At 42.8% G+C, this 24,551-nt stretch overlaps 1 protein-coding gene and 1 long non-coding RNA gene across 3 annotated transcripts in view; one reads left to right on the top strand and one right to left on the bottom strand.

The window, feature by feature from the left end:
- DCC (DCC netrin 1 receptor) overlaps nucleotides 1-24,551 on the top strand; it is a 934,061-nt gene that overhangs the window by 501,779 nt on the left and 407,731 nt on the right. The gene's annotated exons all lie outside the window — the stretch shown is intronic.
- LOC309380245 overlaps nucleotides 1-24,551 on the bottom strand; it is a 57,940-nt gene that overhangs the window by 26,747 nt on the left and 6,642 nt on the right. The window lies entirely within an intron of this gene.

Genomic DNA, 24,551 nt, shown 5'->3' with positions numbered 1-24,551 from the left:
GCTTGGAAAAATGCCTCCCTCACTCATTCTTGGACCTGCCCAGAGTGTCACTATCTGCAAGTTGTGTGTGTCTCATCTGTTTCCACTTGCTATGACTATTCTTCAACTGCTAGATGCCAAGATGAGAATTTTGGCTCCTTCCTCGATTTTTGTCATCTGAATTTACATCTTCCTTAGTTTTCTACACCCGCTTTCAGTGGGAGCCCTTATTTGGGTTGCATCTCAGCTGCACAGGCAGCCAAGAAAGTTGTTCAGCTGCTCATCTTTAATTCGGTTTGTAAACAAGTCCACAGCCCTCTAATGCTTCCCCCCACCCTCTCCCCACCTTGAAGATTAGTGTGTTTATTGCAAGCCATTCCTCTTTGTCATTTCCTAATTTCCCATATGTAACGTTGGTAAAAAGGACAGAAAAGAAAAATGATCCCATTTGGGTAGAAGACAAAAGCTGACAAACTCTATCACTGGAGTTGCTATGCTTTTTCAAGTGCCTTTCTGCATCTCTGGTTTCATGCACCTTAGCTGGAATAATTCTAAACAGTGCTCATGTTGCTGAGAATTCATAGCTTAAAGGATTCACTGCATGGTGTACAAAGGGGTGAACCGTGAAGGATTGTCCCCAGCCAAAGGAATGCACATGGCAGATAGTCAACTCTTTAATGTCAAAGATAACACTTACTGTTGTTTCTATACCTCTGGATACCTATGTCTACTAAGCATCTATTCCCAGGTTTGCATACTATGAAGCAGTTGCAGCAACAGGGGACCATTCCTCCACCACCTTTTTATGAACCTTCCTCCTATGGGCTGCACACATGTAGCTGGAGACTATGCCTGCATAGAAACTTCCTTTGCTCATCCCTTTTCAACCCCCTCCTGGTTCTGGGAGACAACGAGGAAGCACCTGATCCTTCACTTACCTGACCTGTCTCTTCTCCTGACCCATCCTGTGCTCCACCCTCCAGCTCTAAAGCTTCCCCTGCCTCTGACTCTTGCCCTGGCTGGTACAGTTCCCCACAAATCACTGACCCCCCTCTCCCGAGTCAGGCTCCAGCCCCGCTTCCAGCTCATACTTGCCAGCATCCTGCTGGTCACATGAACTTGTTGTTGCTTTCATTTTTATTTCCTGTGCTTCTTGTGGTCTTAAGCAGGGATGGGGAGTTCTTTTTAGCCAAATAGCCCCATTCGGTCATGCCCAACCTCCCAGAGACTATATACCAGGAGTAGGGTGGGGGTCGGAGGCTAAACATTGGTAAGGCAATAGATGTGACACTTACCTTTGTAAAATCTGAGGGTTTCTACACGCAGCTCCATCTAGGCAAGCAGGAGCTTGTTATTACAACCCAATGGTGCATTCTTGCAAGGCAAAAGCACTTGAGGACATGGGCAGAGCAAGGCTGGTGAAGGGCAGAAGGTGTAGCCTGGGGCGAGTTCTAAGGACCAGATAATGTTGCCTGGAGGGCCACATATGGCCCCTGGACCCATGGTTCTATTGTCACCCTAATACATTAAGTATGACCAGTTTAATTCCCTATGACGTGGTAGTCCTGGTTGTCACACTTAAGTCCTTTATAAACCACCAGCTTCGGGGGGCCACTAGATGGCGCATCGGAAGATGGCTGACAATAACATCTCTCCGACCCACACGAGGTAATTTAGAGGCTATGATGGGGGTAATTAGCCTCCTTAACCCCCCCAGGATTGTGGGGGGGGGACAGCCCTTGCCTGCTGTGCCCTATACCACCCCCGAATTTGTGGGGGTGGGGGCACTAGGCACAAAGCCCTCCTGTGGGATTCCGGCATTCCTTGACGCCGTCCCTGATTCGCGCCGCTAGTTGCAACGATCTTTAAAAGAAACAATTTGGACGAGATTAATTGCACATGCTTCAAGGAAAAAGGGGAGTAAAGACTGCTGACAGAAGAGATCTCTGATAACAAGACAAGAATAAAATATGAGAAGATACGTCAAGATATGGTACGACAAATGACTGAGGGGGGAGGGGGAAAAAAACCTGCCTTCCCTTTTTTCATGTGATTTAACAAGAACCCCCTCTCCTAATGAGTCAGAAATTAAGGACTTAAGCTGTGGATTTAAGGCTGTGTGGAGATAAGCTTTCGATCCAAAGCAATGTTTCAAGATGAAGCTGGAAAGCTAAGAGTTTTGGAATGACGCAGGTAAAAATGCCGTCGCCATTTTGGGAGGCATTGTTGGAGCTCTTGGGTCTGGGAGGAGAAAGAGAGAAATAGAGTTGTTTACATATCGTGGATCAACTCCTCGGTGGGACTTAAGAGCGATAAATGCCAAAATTTACGATGGAAAGAGTGATGTTATCTACGAAGGAGATATATGGAAACCATCTGGACTTAGTGGAGGAACGGGAAATCCACACAGGATTATTATACTTGTTACCGGTTTAAGGAGACAAACAGAAGAGATCGTAAAGGAAAAAGAGAAATTATATGAACAAGATATGATGTGGAAACACCAATATAAGACTGGATAGAATTATGAACTTTGTTTGGACTGATTGGGACTGATTTGGAAATTAACGCAGTAATAAGAAGATGATCTGAATCTCCCTTTGGATCTTGAAGTATGGGTTCCCCCAACAAAATTTAAAAATTTGGCTTTGTAATTTGGAATTTATGCGATTTGATTTAATTTGATGTGATTGGCCAGTTAATAAAAATTATATATATATATATATATATATATATATATATATATATATATATATATATATATATATATATGCAGGTTTTGGTGTCCTCGGGTGTCTTCCCGTGTAAAAGTTGGGGTGTCTAGGCGACGTTTCGACGAGGTCTCACTCGTCATCTTCAGGCTGGTGCTTTCGGCTTCTTGTTACTGGAACAGAAGACACCCGAGGACACCAAAACCTGCATTCCTGTACCCGTGAAAATCTACGAAAGCATATATATATATATATATATATATATATATATATATATATATATATATATGCAGGTTTTGGTGTCCTCGGGTGTCTTCCCGTGTAAAAGTTGGGGTGTCTAGGCGACGTTTCGACGAGGTCTCACTCGTCATCTTCAGCCTGAAGATGACGAGTGAGACCTCGTCGAAACGTCGCCTAGACACCCCAACTTTTACACGGGAAGACACCCGAGGACACCAAAACCTGCATTCCTGTACCCGTGAAAATCTACGAAAGCAAATATATATATATATATATATATATATATATATATATATATATATACCACCAGCTTCTCCCCCCAGTGCAAAAGATTGTGATTAAGCCTCTCTCCCTACCATCACCACTAATGATAATAAAAGCAGGAAAAATAGAGCTGTGTTTCCAAATTAAATGTACATTAGCAGAAATGCTAGATACATCATAACATTTCTTGGTCTAGTGCAGGGATAGCATTTAGGGGGCGGGTGGGCTGGTACAAAGTCATAACACAGGCCCCCCCTCCACATTTGCCACATCCTCATCCCATCCCATTCAAAGAATCTCGCAAGGCATGGGAAAGTTTCTGAAATTAGATCACAGCAAACTTTTTTTTTAAAAAACCAGCTGCACCGGGTACTTTGGCTTATTTTGGTTTAATATAGTGTCCAGTCTAATGAGCAGTTCTTCAAAGCTTGTTGACTATTTGTAGCTCGGGGTTGGTCCTAACACAATCCTTGTTATGTTGATTTTAAAAAAAAAAATATTCTGATGGATCAATGCAGCTGTTAACATTTTATCAACAGACCAATTCATTTGAAAGCTTTGTTTCCCCCCAGGTCTTTTTTTTCATTGCAAAATCATTGATTATCACCCCCAAGTTGATTTCCCTCACAAATTCATACTTGGCAGATGAAATAACCAGATGCCTTAAGTGTTCCACTTCTCCTGTGCCTAGAAACATGGGGCTGAGTGTTTTTTTAGTTGACCTGTGCTTTCTACGCATGGGTCCTAGCAGTTTTGCCTTTGCGTCACTGTTTTCCCCTGGTAAACCCGCTCTTTAGCATTAAATTGGAACAATGGCAATCCATGGAGGATCAAATTGCCATTCCAATTCAGTCCTAAAAGTCAGATTTCCCCAGGGGAATGTGGCAGGCCAAATGGAGGTATGGATAAGCCCTAACACACACACACACACACACTACCATCACACCATAATTTTTCTTTGGATCAGGTCTCCCACATCTGCAACTTACCATATTTTTCTGTGTATAAGACGATGCTTTTTGCTAAATGTGTGTCGTCTTATACACAGATAGTGAATGCAGAAGGGGGACATGTGACTAATGGCAGCAGCAAGCAGGAGATTGGCAGCAGCGATTGGGCAGGTGACTAGTGGCTGCGGCAAGGCCTGCTGGCGATTGGCTGTGGCTGCTGCAATTGGGCAGGCGACTGGTGGCTGTGGCAAGTGGACAGGTGGACTGTTGGTGGTGGCGAATGGGCAGACAATTGGTGGCTGCGGAGAGGTGTACGATTGGCAGTGGCTGTGGCAAGCGATTGGCAGTGGTGGGCAGATGGGTGAGCGATTGGAAGAAGTGACTCCCCCCAAAAACTAAACAACTTAATTTATTAATTTCGGGATAAAAAGAAAATAGGGGTCATCTTATACATGGGGGTGTCTTATACACGGAAAAATGCAGTACTTAGAAAGGGCCATTCATGCAATTGCTAATTGTATGAATGATGCCCTGTCTAGTTTGACCCTCACTAAGATGTCTGCTCTCATCATAATGAGGTTTCCACTTATGGGAAAACAATACTTCTCATGAATACAAGCCTTGACGGTTTGGTGTTTGTTTTACTGTAGCTGACTGCTGACTTCTCTCTCTCTCTCTCTCTCTCTCTCTCTCTCTCTCTCTCTCTATATATATATATATATATATATATATATATATATATATATATATATTAAGCACCACTAATTCATTTAAGGGCTTTTCCCTCCTGATTGATTAGTCATCTTACTCCATGCTTCCGATTGAGAATTATTAACTGAACTTAGAAATTCAGCAAGCTCGGCAAATCTAAACAGTAGGCAGATTAGAAATGGATGCTTAACCTCCTGAGGCTCTTAGAGATGGGAATGGGCTGGAGAGTGATTGCCTGTCTGGCTTCAGTGACTGCAAGGGGAATAGAGTATTTTTCCAGTTCAATATTGTCAATGGATCATTCATACATATAAGGAGAAAGAAAATGGGTTGGCTTCCTGCAGTCATGTTTTCCTCTATGTGTTCTTTGTGATTGCACTATTTGTATGCTACTTGCCAGCAATTGCATGTTTTGAAAAATACAACAGCAACAAATTTGTACAACAAGTAGGGTTGCCATGTGTCCTCTTTTTCCAGGAGATGCTGTCTTTTTCAGGGGTAAAATTTGGGACAAATTGCATTTATTTGCTTTGAATGACTCTGTCATAGAGTCATAACATCCTCTTTTTTGCTCTTCAAAATGCGACAACCCTATCCTGAGTAGCAAATGTGACACCCTCCAGATGTTTAAGACTCCAATTCCCATCAGTCCTGATCACTGGCCATGCTTGTGCCTAATGGGAGTTGTAGTCCGCAATTGTACCATGTTTGGTGCCTCAATATGTAGAAAGCCCAGGTTTTTGCACTGGATATTTTTTCTCTCCCCACTCCTCAAGCTTATTATAGTCTATACTGTATTCATCTGATCACAATGAAGATCAGTTCTCCCAGAAATTGATCGTCTGCTACAGTAGATATTTGCAACCAGAAACACTGATTAGACACTGATTGGCCATCTGTCATGGATGCTTCGGTTGAGATTGCTGCATTGCAGGGGGTTAAATTAATGACCCTTGGGGTCACTTCCAACTCTACAATGCTACGAGTCTATCTCTTTTCCTATCCACTCACAACATGTGTTGAAGGGGTGTGAAAGGATCTCATTTCTTATCCACAATTTACTCACCTTCATTATTATGAATTATAAAAATTGTGATTAGAAAGTACTCAAAGTCATCAATATATGTTATGAACTTATAAGGAAGAAGAGACATCAACCGTATAGATGGATAACTGCTAGTCTTCTGCTGTAAAAATAGCAATGGACCCCATGGGAGCTCAAGGTTTATCAGTTTTATTTTGTCAAAAACTTGGATAAGAATGTGTCCATTTCACCAGAACGCAAAAACTAGGAGCCATCTGAAATCTGCCTTCCTCTAGGCCCCTGAAATGTCTCTACATGGAAAATCCTGCAGATTTCATGATTCAGGTCACAATGTTTTTTAAAAATAAAATAATATAGACCCTTTCCTTTGGAAAATTGATAAACTCAATAATCCTCAAGTGTTCCTTTCACTGTGAGATGGTTTCTTAGGAAAGCTCTGGGCTGTGAAAAGAAAATTAAAGTTCATCAGCCAAGCTCTTAACCTTTAAACATGATAATTGACTTTTGGTACTCTCATACTTTAGTTATTATATCATTATGAATTATTTGTGTACCTAATACAGAGCTAGAAAATAACACTGCAGTAGTAAAAGGATCAAATTTTAAAAGTTTCATTTTGCTGAAGTAATTTCCTCACACCTTTATAACTGAGCCCCAAGGGTAGGAAATCTTGGGAAGATTTTTATTAAAGAAAAAGAAAAGAAACTTCACCTCTAATTGCTCCCTAAATTAGGTGCCAAATAGATGATACATTCATCACATAGTCATCTCTTGCAGGCTTATTTCTCATTTAGAAATGGCAGCCTTGGGAGTGAGGCAGTTATAATCCCCCTCCTTCACAGTTAAGAAGAAGAAGAAGAAGAAGAAGAAGAAGAAGAAGAAGAAGAAGAAGAAGAAGAAGAAGAAGAAGAAGACGACGACTGGGAGATACAATCATGTGACAATTGTGTTATCCATTCATGGCTTCACAGATGCCAACTGGGTTTCCTCCAGATGTTTTGAACTACAGCTCCCATCATTCCCTCCCAGAATGTGCTAGCTGGAGCTGATATGGACTTCAAACCAGTTTGGGGTGATATGTCAATATATTGTCCATACCATTTTAGGAGTGCTCTGTGCTGCAATGGCTTCCATTGAGGTAACATGGGACATTAATTTAAGAATACCTTGGGGAAGTAAAGAAGACTGTGAATTGCAAACCACAAGGCAGGACCTTATATTTTCACTCACACTGAAATCTTAACATAATTTTGAATGCAGATTCACAATATCCCAAGTGTGAGGCATATCAAATTTTCATGAAATTATGAACACAGGCTGCCAGATCAGGCCAATGGCATCCTCTCCTCACAATTGCTGACCAGAAGCTTATGGGAAACCTGAAAGCAGGACTTGAGCACAAGAGCACTCTCCCCTTGTGTCACCAAGCAGAATCTGTGCACGAGGGCACTTTCCTGTCCTGTGGTTTCCAGTAAATGGCATGCAGACGCTTTACTGCCTCCAACTGTGGAGGCAGAGAATAGCCATTATGGCGAGTAGCCATTGATAGCCTTTTCCATGAATCAGTTGCCCATGGAAAACCTGTAAGCAGAACATGGGTGCAACAGCACTCTGCTCACCTGTGATTCCTTGGAGTTTGGAGTTTTGGATTTGATATCCTGCTTTATCACTACCCTAAGGAGTCTCAAAGTAGCTAACAATCTCCTTTTTCCCTTCCTTCCCCACAACAAACACTCTGTGAGGTGAGTGGGGCCAAGAGACTTCAGAGAAGTGTGACTGTCCCAAGGTCACCCAGCAGCTGCATGTGGAGGAGCGGGGAAGTTAACCCGGTTCACCAGATTATGAGTCCACCGCTCTTAACCACTACACCACACTGGTGTTCAGAGATATACTGTGCCTCGCCTTCTCCATTAATTTGTCTAATCCTCTATTAAAGTCGTCCAAGTTGGTGGACATTACTGCCTCCTGTAGGAGTGAGTTCCATAGTTTAAGTATGCACTGCATGACGGAGGACTTTATTTTATCTGTCCTGAATTTCCTGCATTCAGCTTCATTGAATGACCATGAGTTCTCTGGGAATGTTGAGGAAAGTAGGAGAGGATATATTGATTAAATATTATCCCTCCTCACTCACGCTAGTGAGCAAGCAGCAGAGCACATTCCCTTGCACATTGCTGGAAGCAAGTTGATGGATTCTTTGTTGTTGTTTAGTCGTTTAGTCATGTCCAACTCTTCGTGACCCCATGGACCAGAGCACTCCAGGCACTCCTGTCTTCCACTGCCTCCCGCAGTTTGGTCAAACTCATGCTGGTAGCTTCGAGAACACTGTCCAACCATCTCGTCCTCTGTCATCCCCTTCTCCTTGTGCCTTCCATCTTTCCCAACATCAGGGTCTTTTCTAGGGAGTCTTCTCTTCTCATGAGGTGGCCAAAATATTGGATCCTCAGCTTCAGGATCTGTCCTTCCAGTGAGCACTCAGGGCTAATTTCCTTCAGAATGAATAGGTTTGATCTTCTTGGAGTCCATGGGACTCTTTAGAATGATTCTTTAGAATCATTTAAATTAAGCAATCCAGTCTGGCTTGTCCGGTCTGGATAGTTCCTGGTAAGTTTCCCATTTTATTTCCCTCTTAAAAATAATAATACGACAATCTTCTTTCAAAGTAAGAGTAATGTTTACTTACATTCAGTTCACAGTGGTGTTCTGAAGACAGGCTTTATCTTGCAGTTACAGTTACGTTTGTAGAGAAAAGAAGTCTGAGCTAGCCTTCAGACATTCTACCTGGTGGTTTCCATCCTCTGGAAGGATGAACCATGTGCTGGCTATGAGCCAGAAGAGAGGAAGATGGGAAAAGAGCAAGAGTCAAAAGAGGGCAAAGAGGAAGATGGCTGCATGGCTTGCCCTTTTATAGGGTCTGCTAGGGTCACACCCATCTATCTGGTCACACACAGGGGGAGGGGGCTCCAGAGCAGGTATGGCAGGAAGTCCTCCCTGTCTGGAGCAGCATCCCCTTGTGTGTCCACTCTAGGCAACAGGAAATGTTGTGGTTGACTGCTTCTAGTGTTCAAGGCATGGAGAAAAACTTTTTCTTTATCCATTTTCTCCATGTCATACCTCATTTTATAAACTAATATAAATTGATATGAACATGGGCCAGCAAACATTAATATGCATCCCTGATTAATCCACTAGATGAAGCAAACAAATAATTTAAAAATCTGCATTTCAAATAGGTCTTCATTCCCTCTCTCTCTTAAACTTCTTTTTATTTTGGGTTCACCCAGTTCACTGCATTGAGTAGGGCTGAAAACTCATTTCACAGCCTGTGCAAGGCAGTAGGCAAAAGTGTTTCTCAATCAAATTTCTGGTAAAGACAGGAGAGACTGCCTTGCTTCTCAGAAGGTGTCACTGAATAGATCAAAACTGATTTGCCGAACACTGCTGCATTTCAAAAGACCATTTGAGAAAGCAATAACATGTAAATAATCACATAAGATGGACAGGGGCCATTCAGCTTGCATACTGAGAAGGTGTTCACAGAGTGCAGGCATATTGGAATTTCTTAGTTGAAAAGAAATGGGGAAATGAAGGCTTCTTCTTATTTAACTATACACTTTCCTCTTACCATGCCCAAATCACACATAGCAAAGGAGGCACTTCAAGTCCAAGTATAACAGAACAGAAGGTGGAAACTGCTTTGTGAACCCGTCCCTGCTATTTCTGTGTAACTGAGAAATGACACTGGATATTCAGGACATGTGTGCAGAAGGTTGTTGTTGTTGTTGTTGTTACATCTTTATGCTACCTACTACCTCAGGTCACCTCCAGACTGTCAGTATTTTGCAGGAGGGATTCAAGCACACTCCGGAAATTTAAATTTGTACAATTAAACTGGATTAAAATGCTCTATTGGCCCAGTGCAATATATCTTTGTTTTTTAAAGAGTGAATTGACTTTTTGCTGTTAGGGAAGTGACAGGGAAAAACACTGAAAAGAGTAGGATAAACAAATGATTACCAGGAAGATATATAACTGCTGTGCAAGCAAATCAAGATGAATCCAGGAATAATGTTCACTGATGTCTAAATTTCCCATGAGGAAATCAGAATGAATATATAATAAAGACTGAACATAATCTAACGTCCACATAAGCTTTGTTCAAGCAAAGCAAATCAATAAACAGCTCATGTGTAGTAGCCCTCAGCAATAAAAACCAGCACAATATACCGTATTGGTCCAAATATAAGTTGCACCTGCAAATAAGCCACACCTTTAAAATTCGACGGCTTGGTGGAGGCTGGGGAGCCATGGATGGGGCAGGTGCCATCGCCCCACACTCCAGGGCTGCTCCCACAGGGGGAGCCACACCGCTTTGCTGGCGGTGTAAGGTCGCGAATATAAGCCGCACTTTAACTTTTCACAATTGGAATTTGGGGGGAGGTGTGGCTAATATTCTGGCTAATACGGTAAGTTTTTGTGAAGTTTTTTTTTCCAGATTGTTACTTTGCATGTTATTTTGGATGTTAGCATTATTATGCATTTATCTTCATATAAAGACGAAGCACTGTGCAAGGGTTTGATCCACTGTCTTAGTATCCATCATAGTATCCCTCATTTTAGGAAATCGACAACTCTTGGTCATCCATCTTTTCTAACTAGTGCTCATCCTATCCAAAGCAAGGACTGGCTAGCTATTGTGCACTCCTCTGCTTTAACTAGTGCTCCTCCTCTCTCTCTCTCTCTCTCTCTCTCTCTCTCTCTCTCTCTCTCTCTCTCTCTCTCTCTCTCTCCTTTTCAACAGTTTGTGTCAATCTGCAGTAGCTATTTTTAGATCTGCTTCTTTATTTGGGACACTTATTCGCAACTGCGAACATTCAATTTTTGCATCAGAAGACAAAAAAGTTTGCTGCATTTCTGGTTTATTTACAAAAACAAAAGACAAAACCCTATCCAGTAGGTCTCAAACCCCAAAATGAGTGCACTTATTGGAGGATGTGCATTTGAACCTTCAGCAAAACAATCTGTAGCAACTGTAATGAAAAGCAAATCCTCTGAAATTCTATTCCCCGTGATCTTTTAAATCCACATGGAAATCAATTCTGTATAAATTGTTAGAACTACATGTGATGTATATAGGATTGTGCCTTAAGCTTTTCATTCCTTTTCACCACTGCACTGCAGGTTGGCTATGAATACAATGGGCTTGTGTGGAAGCAATATGGTTGCATAACCGGGAGGCTTCTTTCAGTGCGCTAAGAACATTCTGCTCCTGCAAACAGATTTTGAGCAGGATCTTTGTTGTGCTGAGAGAATTTGGGTCCAGTAACTGGAAATGCAGGAATCGATTTCCGTTAGCAGGAAAAGCATGCCTAGGAACTTAGAAAACTGTCTTGTACCAGGACAGACTATTTGCCCTTGTACATATGGGATGGTCTATCTGATGCTATTGGGATTACAACTCCCATCAGTTCTGAACATGATCGCTGGGGCTGATGGAAGTTGGAGTCAAACACCATGATCTAGCTTGAAACTGGACATCAGTTCTCCAAGCAGAGACAGGTCTTTTCCATCACTTGCTACCATACTCTTTTAATTGGAGACACCAATGATTGGCTTTCTACAAAAAAAGCATGTGCTCTGTTACTGAGCTATGATTCCTTCTCAAATGACCAATTTCAGTCTGAATGAGAACTCAAGACATGTTCTTAGTGATGCCCAAAGTGGCTACAAGTATTTTATTCTAAACTCTCTCTCTCTTTTCCTAATTAAGTGCAGTCAGAGTGCCCCCAAATTTCTGCTCCATCCAATAAATGTGGATTAAGAAATAACCTTGCTTAGTAGAAAATATTTGTGTTGAGCATTATAGAGCAGAGATTTGGAGAGTCCCATCTACACTGTGAACACTAGCCTGCTTATGTTATTAATTGTATCTCTTTGAGAAATGGGGAAAGGGTAAGATGGCTTATTACTCTATTTTTTCCTAGAATCACGAAGCAAATGAGCATCCCATTCCAAATCCATGGCTGATACTCCATTGGAGATTAAATTCTAGACATGGTGCCAGAAGATCTGCTTTAGCTACTAATTCCTAGGGAGTGGTGTTGAAAGCATCACCTTGATGCGAGCTCTATTTTGGCATTGCAGAGCCTTAATCCTCATGAGAAATCAGCTTACCCAACTTGGCAGGCAGAGCTGGCATGTGGCATGGCCTTTGTTTCTTCTTGGCACTGGCTAGGAGAAAGGCAGCAAGAGAGAAATGGAAGCATTTGTATTAAGAGAAAGTTGCATGCAAAACCAAGAAGATGCTGAAATAAATTTGTTGCAGTAGAAAGTCTGGTCATTGCCATAGTAATTTTCCAAGTTCTAGTGCTCATAGGTGGAATCAAGCTCTAAACAAATTTTCAGAAGAGACATTGAAGTTCTATGGAACTGTGGTTAGGAGATTCACAGTTACTTTCAAATTTGGCTTGAAAATCATTTTGGAACCCTTGAGTCCAATACTAACTTAAATCTAGAGCACATCAGCTGACACTTAGAATATTAGCCATTTGAGGCTCTGGGTTCCTGCCCCCACTCCCATTTTTGAAAGATAGCATTTTAATTTTCAGTTTTGAAGAATGCCGTTACTCTGCATTCAAGCTCTTTAACTTCCATTGACTCCACCATCCACACACAGACACCTACATACATACCGCACATAACATGTGTGTTAAACACGCTTTGAGTGTATAGTGTTCATGTGACCAAAAAGTGTTATTGCTTCTAGCCCACATTATCACCTGTTGACATTTATCTTAGTTTTACAGGTTGCAGAAGTTATATATTTCACTACTTCCTAAACCTTCTAGCTTTTAGGACACACCTCATTACAATCCTAAGATCTATACCCTCAGAATATACCTGTTGGCAGGGAGAGGGTAACCTGGGACTTCCATGTGTTGTCATCCAACATCTCTGGTCATGCTAGCTGGGGCTGATGGGAGTTGGAATTCAACAACATCTGGAGGGCCTTCAACCAAACAATACCCATCTCAATTTTAAAGATGGGGAAGTGGCTCTGTGAGATAAAGGTAAAAGGTAAAGGGACCGCTGACCATTAGGTCCGGTCGTGACCGACTCTGGGGTTGTGGTGCTCATCTCGCTTTATTGGCCAAGGGAGCCGGCGTACAGCTTCCGGGTCATGTGGCCAGCATGACTAAGCCGCTTCTGGTGAACCAGAGCAGTGCACGGAAATGCCGTTTACCTTCCCGCTGGAGCGGTACCTATTTATCTACTTGCACTTTGATGTGCTTTCCAAATGCTATGTTGGCAGGAGCAGGGACTGAGCAATGGGAGCTCACTCTGTTGCGGGGATTCAAACCACCGACCTTCTGATTGGCAAGTCCTAGGACCCACAGCACCACCCACATCCCTCTCTGTGAGATAGGGACCCCTAAAAAACTCAGTGAGAGGCCGACCTAAGCCAGAAAGCATATGAGCTCAAATGCTCCATCCAGTGTCATAAGTTGTTCACTTTAAGCAAGACTTTTACTACAGAAAGTGTTATCCTGTAATCCTGGCTCAGATTCAGTAAAGTAATGAAGTATATGTCTTTAGCCTTGTAGTTAAGCACCTAATTAAGTGCTCCAATGAATCTGATCCTGTACTACTGACATTTATTAAGTTTAATTGGAAGGCTTGCAACACAGATTTTTCTGTCCCACCTACCTTGATTTAGATAAAACCAGTTTTCTTTTATTTCATGAAAAACATAGTGTCACCTTAGTTATCAAAAATAATCCTCTGTCTTTATTTCAGCCTCTGACCTGCAGTGGTGGCTGTTGCCCATTTGGAGTAGTAGAGCAAAAACGAGAGAGACCAGTTGTAGGCAGAGCCAGAGCCAATGTAAAAAGGTAAAGAGACCCCTGACCATTAGGTCCAGTTGTGACTGACTCTGGGATTGCGGCACTCGTCTCACTTTATTGGCCGAGGGAGCTGGCGTACAGCTTCCGGGTCATGTGGCCAGCATGACTAAGCTGCTTCTGGTGAACCAGAGCAGCGCACGGAAATGCCGTTTACCTTCCCGCCGGAGCGGTACCTATTTATTTACTTGCACTTTGACGTGCTTTCAAACTGCTAGGTTGGCAGGAGATGGGACTGAGCAACGGGAGATCACCCCATAGTGGGGATTCGAACTGCCGACCTTCTGATCGGCAAGTCCTAGGCTCTGTGGTTTAACACACAGTGCCACCCACTTCCAATGTAGAGCCAATGTAGGCCAAACCAAATAATTCTAGCTTTGTCTTCATCCTCATCACTGCTCAGTCCTACAGTGCCATCACTGACACTAAGGGAGGAGGTTGCCAGCCAGTGCCACCCCCTGGGCTAGTCGCAAGTAAGGAGGTAGGCAGGTGAGGGGTGGCTGATGGAAGATGTACAGTGGTACCTCGCAAGACGAATGCCTCATAAGACGAAAAACTCGCAAGACGAAAGAGTTTTTCGTTTTTTGAGTTGCTTCGCAAGACGATTTTCCCTATGGGCTTGCTTCGCAAGACGAAAACATCTTGCAAGTTTGTTTCCTTTTTTCTTTTCAATGCATTCCTATGGGAATCCGTGCTTCGCAAGACGAAAAATTCGCAAGACGAAAAAACTCACAGAACGAATTAATTTCATCTTGCGAGGCACCACTGTAGCTTGGTGGGGAAAACTTTGTGGCTCTGTCTCTAACCCCTGCCCTTTTAGATGTGATCAGTCATGTTATCATGCCACGTCCTCACAGCAGCCATTTTTGTTATACAATACCCAACTAGCAGCCATTTTGAGACTGGCACCCACAGCACTTTCTCAACATTACAAATGCACCAATTGGCTGGGAAAGGTTGTCGACCCCTGGTTTATTCAAATGGTCCCCTCAGACTTTTGATATCAAGTGATGTTTGTTGGAGGTCTGAAAAATGAGGAAGGATGTGGGTGAACAGGTATGGGGAAATGCAATCTTTCCCCCCTCTACCGCAGTCTGGAGAGATTATCATCCCAACTAAAATGAGTGTCAAATGTGGCCTTTGAGCCAATGCTGAAATGTGCTTATTTCACTGGGAAACATCCTTGGCCACAAATGATTGTTGAAGCAGGAATGTGTATGCACGCCTGGGCATGCACCAGGGCTTATCGTGACTCCTCATTTCGCTTTTATGGAAATATTCCCAGCTGCAGCATTGCCAAGTCTCACGTGGGCTGGCATTAAAAAAATATATAGATTTCAAACACCCTGAAAGGGATCTTATTGCAGCATCTGTAGTTGGTTTTATTAAAAGCAGTTTAAATTCCCATCCCCGGAGCTGTTTGGAATTATAGAGATGGGCTGCAGAAATTTACATTTTAATTGAGGCAGAAGACAAAATAGGGCACAGCACAGCATTCACACATTACAAGGGAGAATAAATAAGATATGTATCAGCTGGGGGAGAAGAAAATTCTGGCCGTTTTTCACTGCCTCCTGTGTTTTATTTTCAAAACGGGAAGCCTTGGTCTTTGTGGCTGTTTCCCTCATCAGCTCCTCGCAGCCAAGAGGCATCTGTGTTTTCTTGAGCAGGTTATCTTATTAAAATCTGGCATAAAATCTGGCGGCTAGATTGTATTTTGTTGTTGTTGCCCTCATCAAGATGCAACTGGAGAGAGCGGGGAAATATCTCATCATGCAAAGTGCTTTCCATATGCCAGTACATCCCAGCTGGGGAAATCGTGGCCAGCCAGACATTGATGGACTCCAACTCCCATCAGCCTCAGCCACCATAGCCGAAGATCAGGGATGATGGGAGCTGGAGTCTAACAGCATTTGGAGGGCCACAGGTTCCCCAGGCCTGCGCTACATAGATTCCCACTCTGCCATGCTCCTCAGCAATGGAATCCAAACTTACTAAACAAAGATCGCCTTTGAGTCCTTGAGAGGAATGCACATGACTCTGAGAATGTTCTTAAATGTAAGTGATACTTGGACTGCCACCGTGCACTGCATGTGTGTGTGTGTGTGTTTTAAACAGAGGCAGAGTTGGCACAGCTACTCACAAGAATCCTGTCTCTGTCAGAATTCCTGGCTTGAAAGTCCACATGCTACCTAAGGGGATGAGTCTCCTCTTTTCTCGTGATACCAGACTCACCTCCTTTTCCTCCAATGGTGAAATGGCTGCTGCAGTTCCTAATGGCATCCTCTCTTCACCAGATGAGGAAGAGGCAATCTCTGGGATGCCCACATCCTCAGTAGTTTTGGGAAGGTCTGGAAGTGGTGGTGGGGAGTCATCAAAAACATTCTGTTCCATTGTCTCATTCCCCCTTCCTTCTCTTCAGAGTCCTCTTCTTCAAATGCCTCCTGCTCCTGGTCTCAATCAGAGTACTCCAAGAGGATTATGAGAGGGAGGTGAATTCAGTGCACTTTCTAGGACTTGCCATTATCATTCAGCAGATGTTTTCCATGTCTTCCTTTTAATCCAAAGTTTGCCACCATCTGAAGAGATGGCAGTCAACAGCTCAGCTGCTGCTTCTGTCATATAGAGAAAGGCAGAACCTGAAGAAGAGATGAGGCTCTATGTTCATAGAATCACAGAACTGTAGAGTTGGAAGGGATCCTGAGAGCCATTAAGTCCAACCCTCTGCAGTGCAGGTACAACAAGACGGAAGTACGAGACTGTGGTGATCACACAGGGTCCCCAGACATTTAACAGTCTATTGATCCCTGTGCCACCACTGTGCTCGCTTCCCTGCTGCCACCAACCAGTTACTCTCTGGTAAAACACTGAGTCCAGACAGTGGTTAAAAGTGAACCAAAAAAACCAAAAACAAGTTTATTTTACAAACATTAACAAGTTTATTGTTTCTCAGATAATATTCCTGTCAGTATCTTAACTTTAGTTTCTTTACCAGCCTATACCTTCCTGATACCTTCTGACTAAAGATCTCAACTGTTTGACTGACTCCTCTTAACAAATTCTCTCACACCAGACTAGCCCAACCCACAGACTTATCTTCTCCGTCTCTTCTAACTCCAGACTGTCTTCTCAACCACCCTAACTCTAACTCCTCCTCAAAAAACCCTCTGTGCTTCACCTTACACTCAGTTAACTCTGCCCCCTGGGTTCCCATTGGTTAGTCATGTTTACAATTAGTTAACCCTTTCCTTATGAACCCAGTATGATGTCACACACCTAGGAGGGCAAACGCCACAGAGACCCCTTATGAATCACACACAGCGGCTCCGTTTCACACCAAGTACACTGGCAATCTTCCCACCATTTGGCAAAGTGGGGAAATAACTCCCAGGTTCAGTCCCACTGCATCAGAGGCAACCCACCTGTGCAGATCCTCACAACTTGCAGTCCAGGGGGAAAGCCATTGCTGAATGCTGGAACATTTGATTTGCATGCAGAAGGTCCCAGGTTCAGTCCCCACCATCTCCCTGTAGAGAACCCAGCCTAAAACCCTGGAGAGTTATTCCAGTCTGTGCAGGCTAGATGCACCTATGGCTTGCTTCAATTTAATCCTGCATCCTTTGTTCCTATACCTAAGTGGGAACAAAACTACATCAAGTCATAGTTCAGAGGTATAGTTGATAATAAATAAGATGGGTGCCCCAGATGGATGGATACAACCATTGCTGCTTGTCAGACATTCTCTACATGTAATTGCTCACCACTCCTTGACATCTGGTGCTCTTGACCTCCTACTCTCCTGACAAGTTGTTTGCGGAGAAACTGAATAGCAGAAGTTAGTGAGTGGTCTGGGGGAGAGGAGAAGAAGACGAATAACTTCAATTGACTTGGAGACAGTGATTTGACCCTCGAGTATGAAGAGGCTGCTTTTTTTTGGCAGAAGCATGAAGCTTTTGAATGTGTTGGGTGATGTGTTGGGTTTTGTTACCACTGAAGCAGGCATCCGTATGCAGCCTTCCAATACGTGCATGGAAACTGCAAGCACTTATTAAGTATCTGTAGCCCAGTGAGAGATGAATGAACAGAACTAGGTTGGTTTGGAAGCTGGCAGAGAATTGACATGTGTGTCCTCCATATGGCTTCTTTGCTTTTACCTGGCTGCATGAGAAACAGGTGCTTCGTTTGGGATAGCATCTCTGCTTGGAGAATTTGAGAAGCAACTCAGCCCCACAATTTCTCTGACCCTGAATGTTTTTATCTCTGCACTGGAAGTGTGTGTGTGTTTGTGTGTGTAAATAAAAACAAATCTCACAAAACAATCATTGTCCACATACTCATCAGGAAGGGATTAAGTTGTTGCAATGATAAAATAAAATCATTTTCTTCCTTTAATCCCCCCAAGTTCTGACCTTTGTCATCTTTTGATCCCGGCAACTCAACCAATCCAGAGTTTATTTATTTATTTTTAATTGACTGGCTGCTTCTGTTGGTATAGTTAATCGGAAGCACATCCCGGAGACGGTGTTAGTCAGAAGCATGGACTTTGGAGCTATCCTGGAGGTAGGGTCCAAATCTGCTGGCTTTTGGTCTAGTTCCCTCTGTGGTGATAAATATGTGCCTGAACTGTAAAGGTAAATGTAAAGGGACCCCTGACCATTAGGTCCAGTTGCAGACGACTCTGGGGTTGTGGTGCTCATCTCGCTTTATTGGCTGAGGGAGCCAGTGTACAGCTTCTGGGTCATGTGGCCAGCAGGACTAAGCCGCTTATGGTGAACCAGAGCAGCACATGGAAATGCCATTTACCTTCTCACCAGAGTGGTACCCATTTATCTACTTGCACTTTGACGTGCTTTCAAACTGCTAGGTTGGCAGGAGCAGGGACCGAGCAAAAGGAGCTCACACAGTCACGGGGATTCAAACCGCCAACCTGCTGATTAGCAAGCCCTATGCTCTGTGGTTTAGACCACAGCGCCACCTATGTCCCTCTCGTGCCTGAACTGTACCACTTCAAATTTTGGTTGCTGGTCATATGGTGGAATACTCCTCCATAGAGAAAGCTGAAATAAAAACCCCAAGGTACCAGGAAAAAGAATATAACACCCTGCTTACAAGTTGGCACTGTGTATCAATGTGCTGCCTGGCCAAGTTCAATGAGTTGCTACTAATATATGAGTCCCTCTACTTCTTTGGCTATCACTTGTAGCTGAGTAAGATTGTCTTCCATTAACACGGTGTTCGGGTTTGAGATGGGTTTTTGGAAGACGTCTCTGTGTGAATTTGGTAGATGGTGCTTTGCTACGAGTGTCTGTTTAGTAGGATTTTCAATGCACCTGCTGGTGTTTGTGCTTTAAACTTTTTTTATTGTACATTGCCTTGAGATGATTGCAGTACTTCCCCCCCCCCCAAAAAAAATGTTTAGGGGTACTCTCATTTTGAATCAAGAAAATCACCATTTTCCAATACAGTGGTACCTCGGGTTGCATACGCTTCAGGTTACATACGCTTCAAGTTACAGACTCCACTAACCCAGAAATAGTGCTTCAGGTTAAGAACTTTGCTTCAGGATGAGAACAGAAATTGTGCTCCCGCGGCACGGCAGCAGCGGAAGGCCCCATTAGCTAAAGTGGTGCTTCAGGTTAAGAACAGTTTCAGGTTAAGTACGGACCTCCAGAACGAATTAAGTACTTAACCCAAGGTACCACTGTAAATGGACAAAAGTACAAAGATTCACAAAATGTTTAGGGGTATACGTACCCCTGCATCCTCCCCCGAAAAAAGCGCTGGGTGATTGTATAGCAGGTGATGGAGATTATGATTCATAATAAAAGAATGATAACAATGACAACATTAATAACTTAAAAAACAAACAAAATACCTCCTAGGCTGGAAATCCTCCTCACTGACTTGCTAGTCTTACAAATGGAGTGGTTTGTTTGTTTGTTTGTGGGACTATTGAACCTTTTATGTCACTACCTGCAGTCTAAGGTAATAGAGCTGAGACACTGGTTTACCATCTCAGAGCTCCCACACACAACCTGTTTATTTATTTGCACAAAGCTTGCAGAGAGGTTATATGATGTCCAATCTTTATTGAGCGTTTGTTCTGATGTTATTTTTTTATGGGCAATTAAAAAAAAGAGAGAATATTGCCAATGCTAAAAGAAAAGTATTACTGTGGTGAGCAGCATAAAAAATAATAAAATTACAAATCCTTGCGTCTGTGAATACTTCAGGCCTGTGCTGAAACAATTGCTCCCTATTTACCACCCCATTTGCAAATGGTGAATTTGGGGCACCTTTTCTGGTGGGCAGTTTCAGGAGCCACAATTCAGGCCCCCCAAATTGGACTTTTTAAGGAGGAGGGTGAAGAGGAGCAGGGCTTCCCCCATCCCTCTTTCTCTTTTGTAAACTGCTCAATAAAATCAGCCTGCTCTTTTATTTCAAAGCTTATAGCTCTTTTATTTCAACTATTAAAAAACGAAGCGCAATAAAGAGAGGAAAATCCCCATCACTGATTCCATAAGACCCCTCAAGTCCCCCTAAAATGCTGTTATATGATTCATGCCATCAGGGCCAGCAGCAGACTTCCATGCTCTCTTGGTCTGGTCTTTATTTATTTTCTGGATAGTAAAATCCTTAAAGCACAGATATATTTGTGAATACAAGTGTGGTAATATCAATTGACCCAGACTAAGGTTATTACTGGAGCCTTCTCCCATTCTTTTTCATTTGTCTATTAGTTTTTCATTTTATATCTCCAGGACCATATCCACCTGTTTGAGCCAATGCCTTTAAAAATAAAGGAATGTATTTTCACTGTTTTCCACAAATGCCAAGTTACAATTTCAAATAAGTTCTCTTTAAGATGATATGTAAATGTTAAAACAATCAGATGACAATCCTGTCTTATTTACCAGCAAAATGAAAAGAAAAATGTGCCGGTAATGCAGGGGTAGCTTCCATTGCAGATTCCTCTCTAGGTCACAGACCACATGCACCAGCCAAATAATAATAATAATAATAATAATAATAATAATAATAATAATAATAATAATTTATTTATACCCCGCCACCTGGCTGCGTTTCCCCAGCCACTCTGGGCGGCTTCCAGTAAAATATTAAAATACAATAATTCATCAAATATTAAAAGCTTCCCTAAACAGGGCTGCCTTCAGGTGTCTTCTATAAGTCAGATAATTGTTTATTTCCTTGGTAGGAGGGCGTTCCACACGGTGGGTGCCACTACTGAGAAGACCCTCCGCCTGGTTCCCTGTAACTTCGCTTCTCATAGTGAAGGAACCTCCAGAAGGCCCTTGGCACTGGACCTCAGTGTCCGGGCAGAATGATGGGGGTGGAGACACTCCTGCCAATGATGCACACCCAGGCATCATGGAGTTGGAAGGGACTCTGAGAGTCATCTAGTCCAAACGCCGCAATACAGGAAACTCAATGAAAGCTCTACTTAACTTCTACTTAAACATCTCCAAGAAAGGAGAGTCCACCACATCCCAAGGGAGTCTGTTCCACCGTCAAAGAGCTCTTACTGTCAGAATGTTCTTCCTGATGTTTACAAGAAATCTCCTTTCTTGTAACTTGAAGCCATTGGTTCAAGTCCAACCCTTCAGAGCAGGAGAAGATAAGCTTGTTCCCTCATCCATGTGACAGCCCTTGAGATATTTGAAGATGGCTGCAATATCTCCTCTTAGTCTTCTCTTTTCCAGGCTAAACATACCCACCTCCTTCAACCATTTCTCATAAGACTTGGTTTCCAGACCCTTAATAATCTTTGTTGGCCTCCTCTACGTGTTCCATGTTCATTGTCAACATCCTTTTTAAATTTTGATTCCCAGAATTTAAGAAGTATATATTCTTCACCGCTGAGTATGACAGGGATGTATCTTCCCACACATTTTTGGGGAAAAAAACAGATGATCAGATGCTAGCCAAATGGAAAATTTGTAACATTATTGGGTCAATGGTTCATCTAGACAAGTAATATCTATCCTGACTGGAATCTGCCCTCCAGTGTTCCAGACCAGGAGTCTTTCCAAATCCTTTCTGGAGATGCTGAGCATTTTACCTTGGGTCTTCTTCATACTCTATCACTGAGCTACAGCCCTTCCTAAGAGCTTCCTCAGTACCCAAAGGCAACAGCTGGACTTTGTGAGCCACTTCATAAGACCTTCCTAGAAAAGATGAATAAAGAAAGTAGATTGGGAGAGGAGGAAGGAGAAGACCACCTCAAAGGTGGCAAGGAGCTCCCCACCCAATTGGCTTTCATTAGCTGCAGGGAGACTTCTGGACTGGATGAAGAGTTTGGATTTGATATCCCGCTTTATCACTACCTGAAGGAGTCCTAAAGCGACTAACATTCTCCTTTCCCTTCTTCCCCCACAACAAACACTCTGTGAGGTGAGTGGGGCTGAGAGACTTCAAAGAAGTGTGACTAGCCCAGCAGCTGCATGTGGAGGAGCGGAGACGTGAACCAGGTTCACCAGATTACGAGTCTACCACTTTTAACCAATACACCACACTGGCTCTGCATTTGTTTACCCCCAAAGGTGTGTTGATATTGGTTCAAGAGCTCCATACATAGCCTGAATAAGCAATTTAAGTTTACTTATCCCTGTACCCCCAGATAAGCTTTGCATTTTCCAAGATCACGCACCTCCATGACCTACTGCTGTGTCTTCTTTGAGGTGCATAAATTGATGTGTTTGCCTATACCTAGGTTCCACCCATACTTATTGAAACCCCTGTTTGAATCACAGCACCTAGTGCTTGTTTCATGACTTTATGGATGCACCAATTTGTTTCGCAGCACCTTCCCTCTGTCCGTTCAGGCACACCTCCCCCTTAAAATGATTGCTGTCCTTTCTGCAGAGTATCTGAGAACAGCAATCCTTCAAACATTCATGTTTCTGGCCTTTCCCTGAACATCACTATGAGGTCTTCCTTTGTGTTTTCTTATTTACCTCCTTGGTGCGAGCTTCTTTTGAGGCAGCACAGTGTGGTTAATGCACCGCAACAGAGGTTTTCCCTACAACCAAAGCTGGTTTAAATAAGAGCAGAAATTAGAACAGAAAAATAATCCTAAGAAGCAAATGCAATTATTTTGTGATTTCTTTTTTCCCCCCAACTTGGTAACATTAAAGTTTTAAAATAACAGAAAATTGCAAGGTGAGATTGAATGCAGCAGATAGCTATAAAGATTAATTGCACAGATAAGGTCTCCTCTCTTCTTATTGGTTTTATAATAGACACTCCTCAATGCCCTCTCTGAATGCATTCTGACAGCAGAAGAAAGAGCAATGGGAGATGGGGATGCAAATGGAGGGGCAGTGGGAAGCAGCATTTAAAGGGAGAAGAAATGAATTGCTCAAATTAAATCTCCCACTAAAAAAAAAAAAGCATATGAGAATGGAAGGTCTAATATAGCTATGTTATGAGCGGCCTGCATTCGCTTTGCAAACAAAACTCCCCAACACAAATGCAACTAAGGGAGACTTCATTAGATACTTGTCCCTTGTGTGACCTTTTTGATGCAAGACTTTTTCATGGCACTACAGTGGTACCTTGGTTCTCAAACGCCTTGGTACTCAAACAGTTTGGAACCCAAACACTGCAAAACCGGAATTAAATATTCCTCTTTGCGAACCTTTCTCGGAAGCTGAACATGCCCTGTTTTGAGTGTTATGCTTCTGATTTGAGTGCCGTGCTTCTGTTTTGAGTGTTACACTGAGTTCTGTCTGTTTTTGCTATTTATTTTGCAATTTTTTTGTGTGTGTGTGTGACTGTGGGGAACCCAGTTCAGCTACTGATTGATTGTGTGACTGCAGTACATGGTTTATTGCTTTCATTTTATGGATCAATTGTCTCATTAGATAGTAAAATCCATGTTCAATTGCTGTTTTAGGGGTTGTTTTTAAAAGTCTGGAACGGATTAATCCATTTTGCATCACTTTCTATGGGAAAGTGAGCCTTGGTTTTGGAAATCTTTGGTTTTGGAACAGACTTCTGTAACGGATTAAGTTTGACAACCAAGGGACCACTGTATCTCAAGACACTTTTGGGCGAGGAAATAAACAGGTCAAGCCTAAGACAAAAGGGCTTAAACGCCTGTTTCCATGCCACCATGCGAAACAAATAGTCCAGATTTCAGAAATACACATTTATTTAAGGTGTCCGTGCACTGCCTTTTCAATTAAGAAAATAACCACAAAGCAGCTTCCAGCCTGGAATGAAAGAAAAACAACAAAACGTTATTTTGCATGGTATCCAGCCAAGTAGATCTGCTGCCTCAAGGATGTCTGCTAGCCCAATGGAAGTTCCTCTCCTCACATGCACCTTCCCCAAATCTGCTCTGGAGAGTTGTGAGAACCTCCAGAACGGATGTAAGGGGCACTTGAGGAGAAGAGAGGGAGGGCAAGTTCTGCTGCACCACCAAAAGACCTTGGATAAGTAGATCTCCACTCTAGTCAGTTGGAATGCTAAACCATGGTTTAGCATTACATAAAGAAGCAGGCACAAGCCTTGGACTCATGCCTTTCCTCCTTCCTTTGAATTGAAATACTTGATTGTCGCTTGTACAACTTGTATACAGTGAGATTACATGAGCAACCCCCCACTCAGCTCTCTTAGTCTTATTTCCCCTCATTTACTGACGCACACCCACCAAACCTGAAAGTCAGTTGCCTTGTTGTTATCTATTCATTCAGCAGCCTAACAGCCCACGGATAGAAGCATCTTT

This window comes from Podarcis melisellensis (genome assembly GCF_964234715.1).
Source record: "Podarcis melisellensis genome assembly, chromosome: 11".
Taxonomy (NCBI): domain Eukaryota; kingdom Metazoa; phylum Chordata; class Lepidosauria; order Squamata; family Lacertidae; genus Podarcis; species Podarcis melisellensis.
Note: the sequence above shows the minus strand (reverse complement) of the source record. Positions and strands in the feature narration are given on the sequence as shown.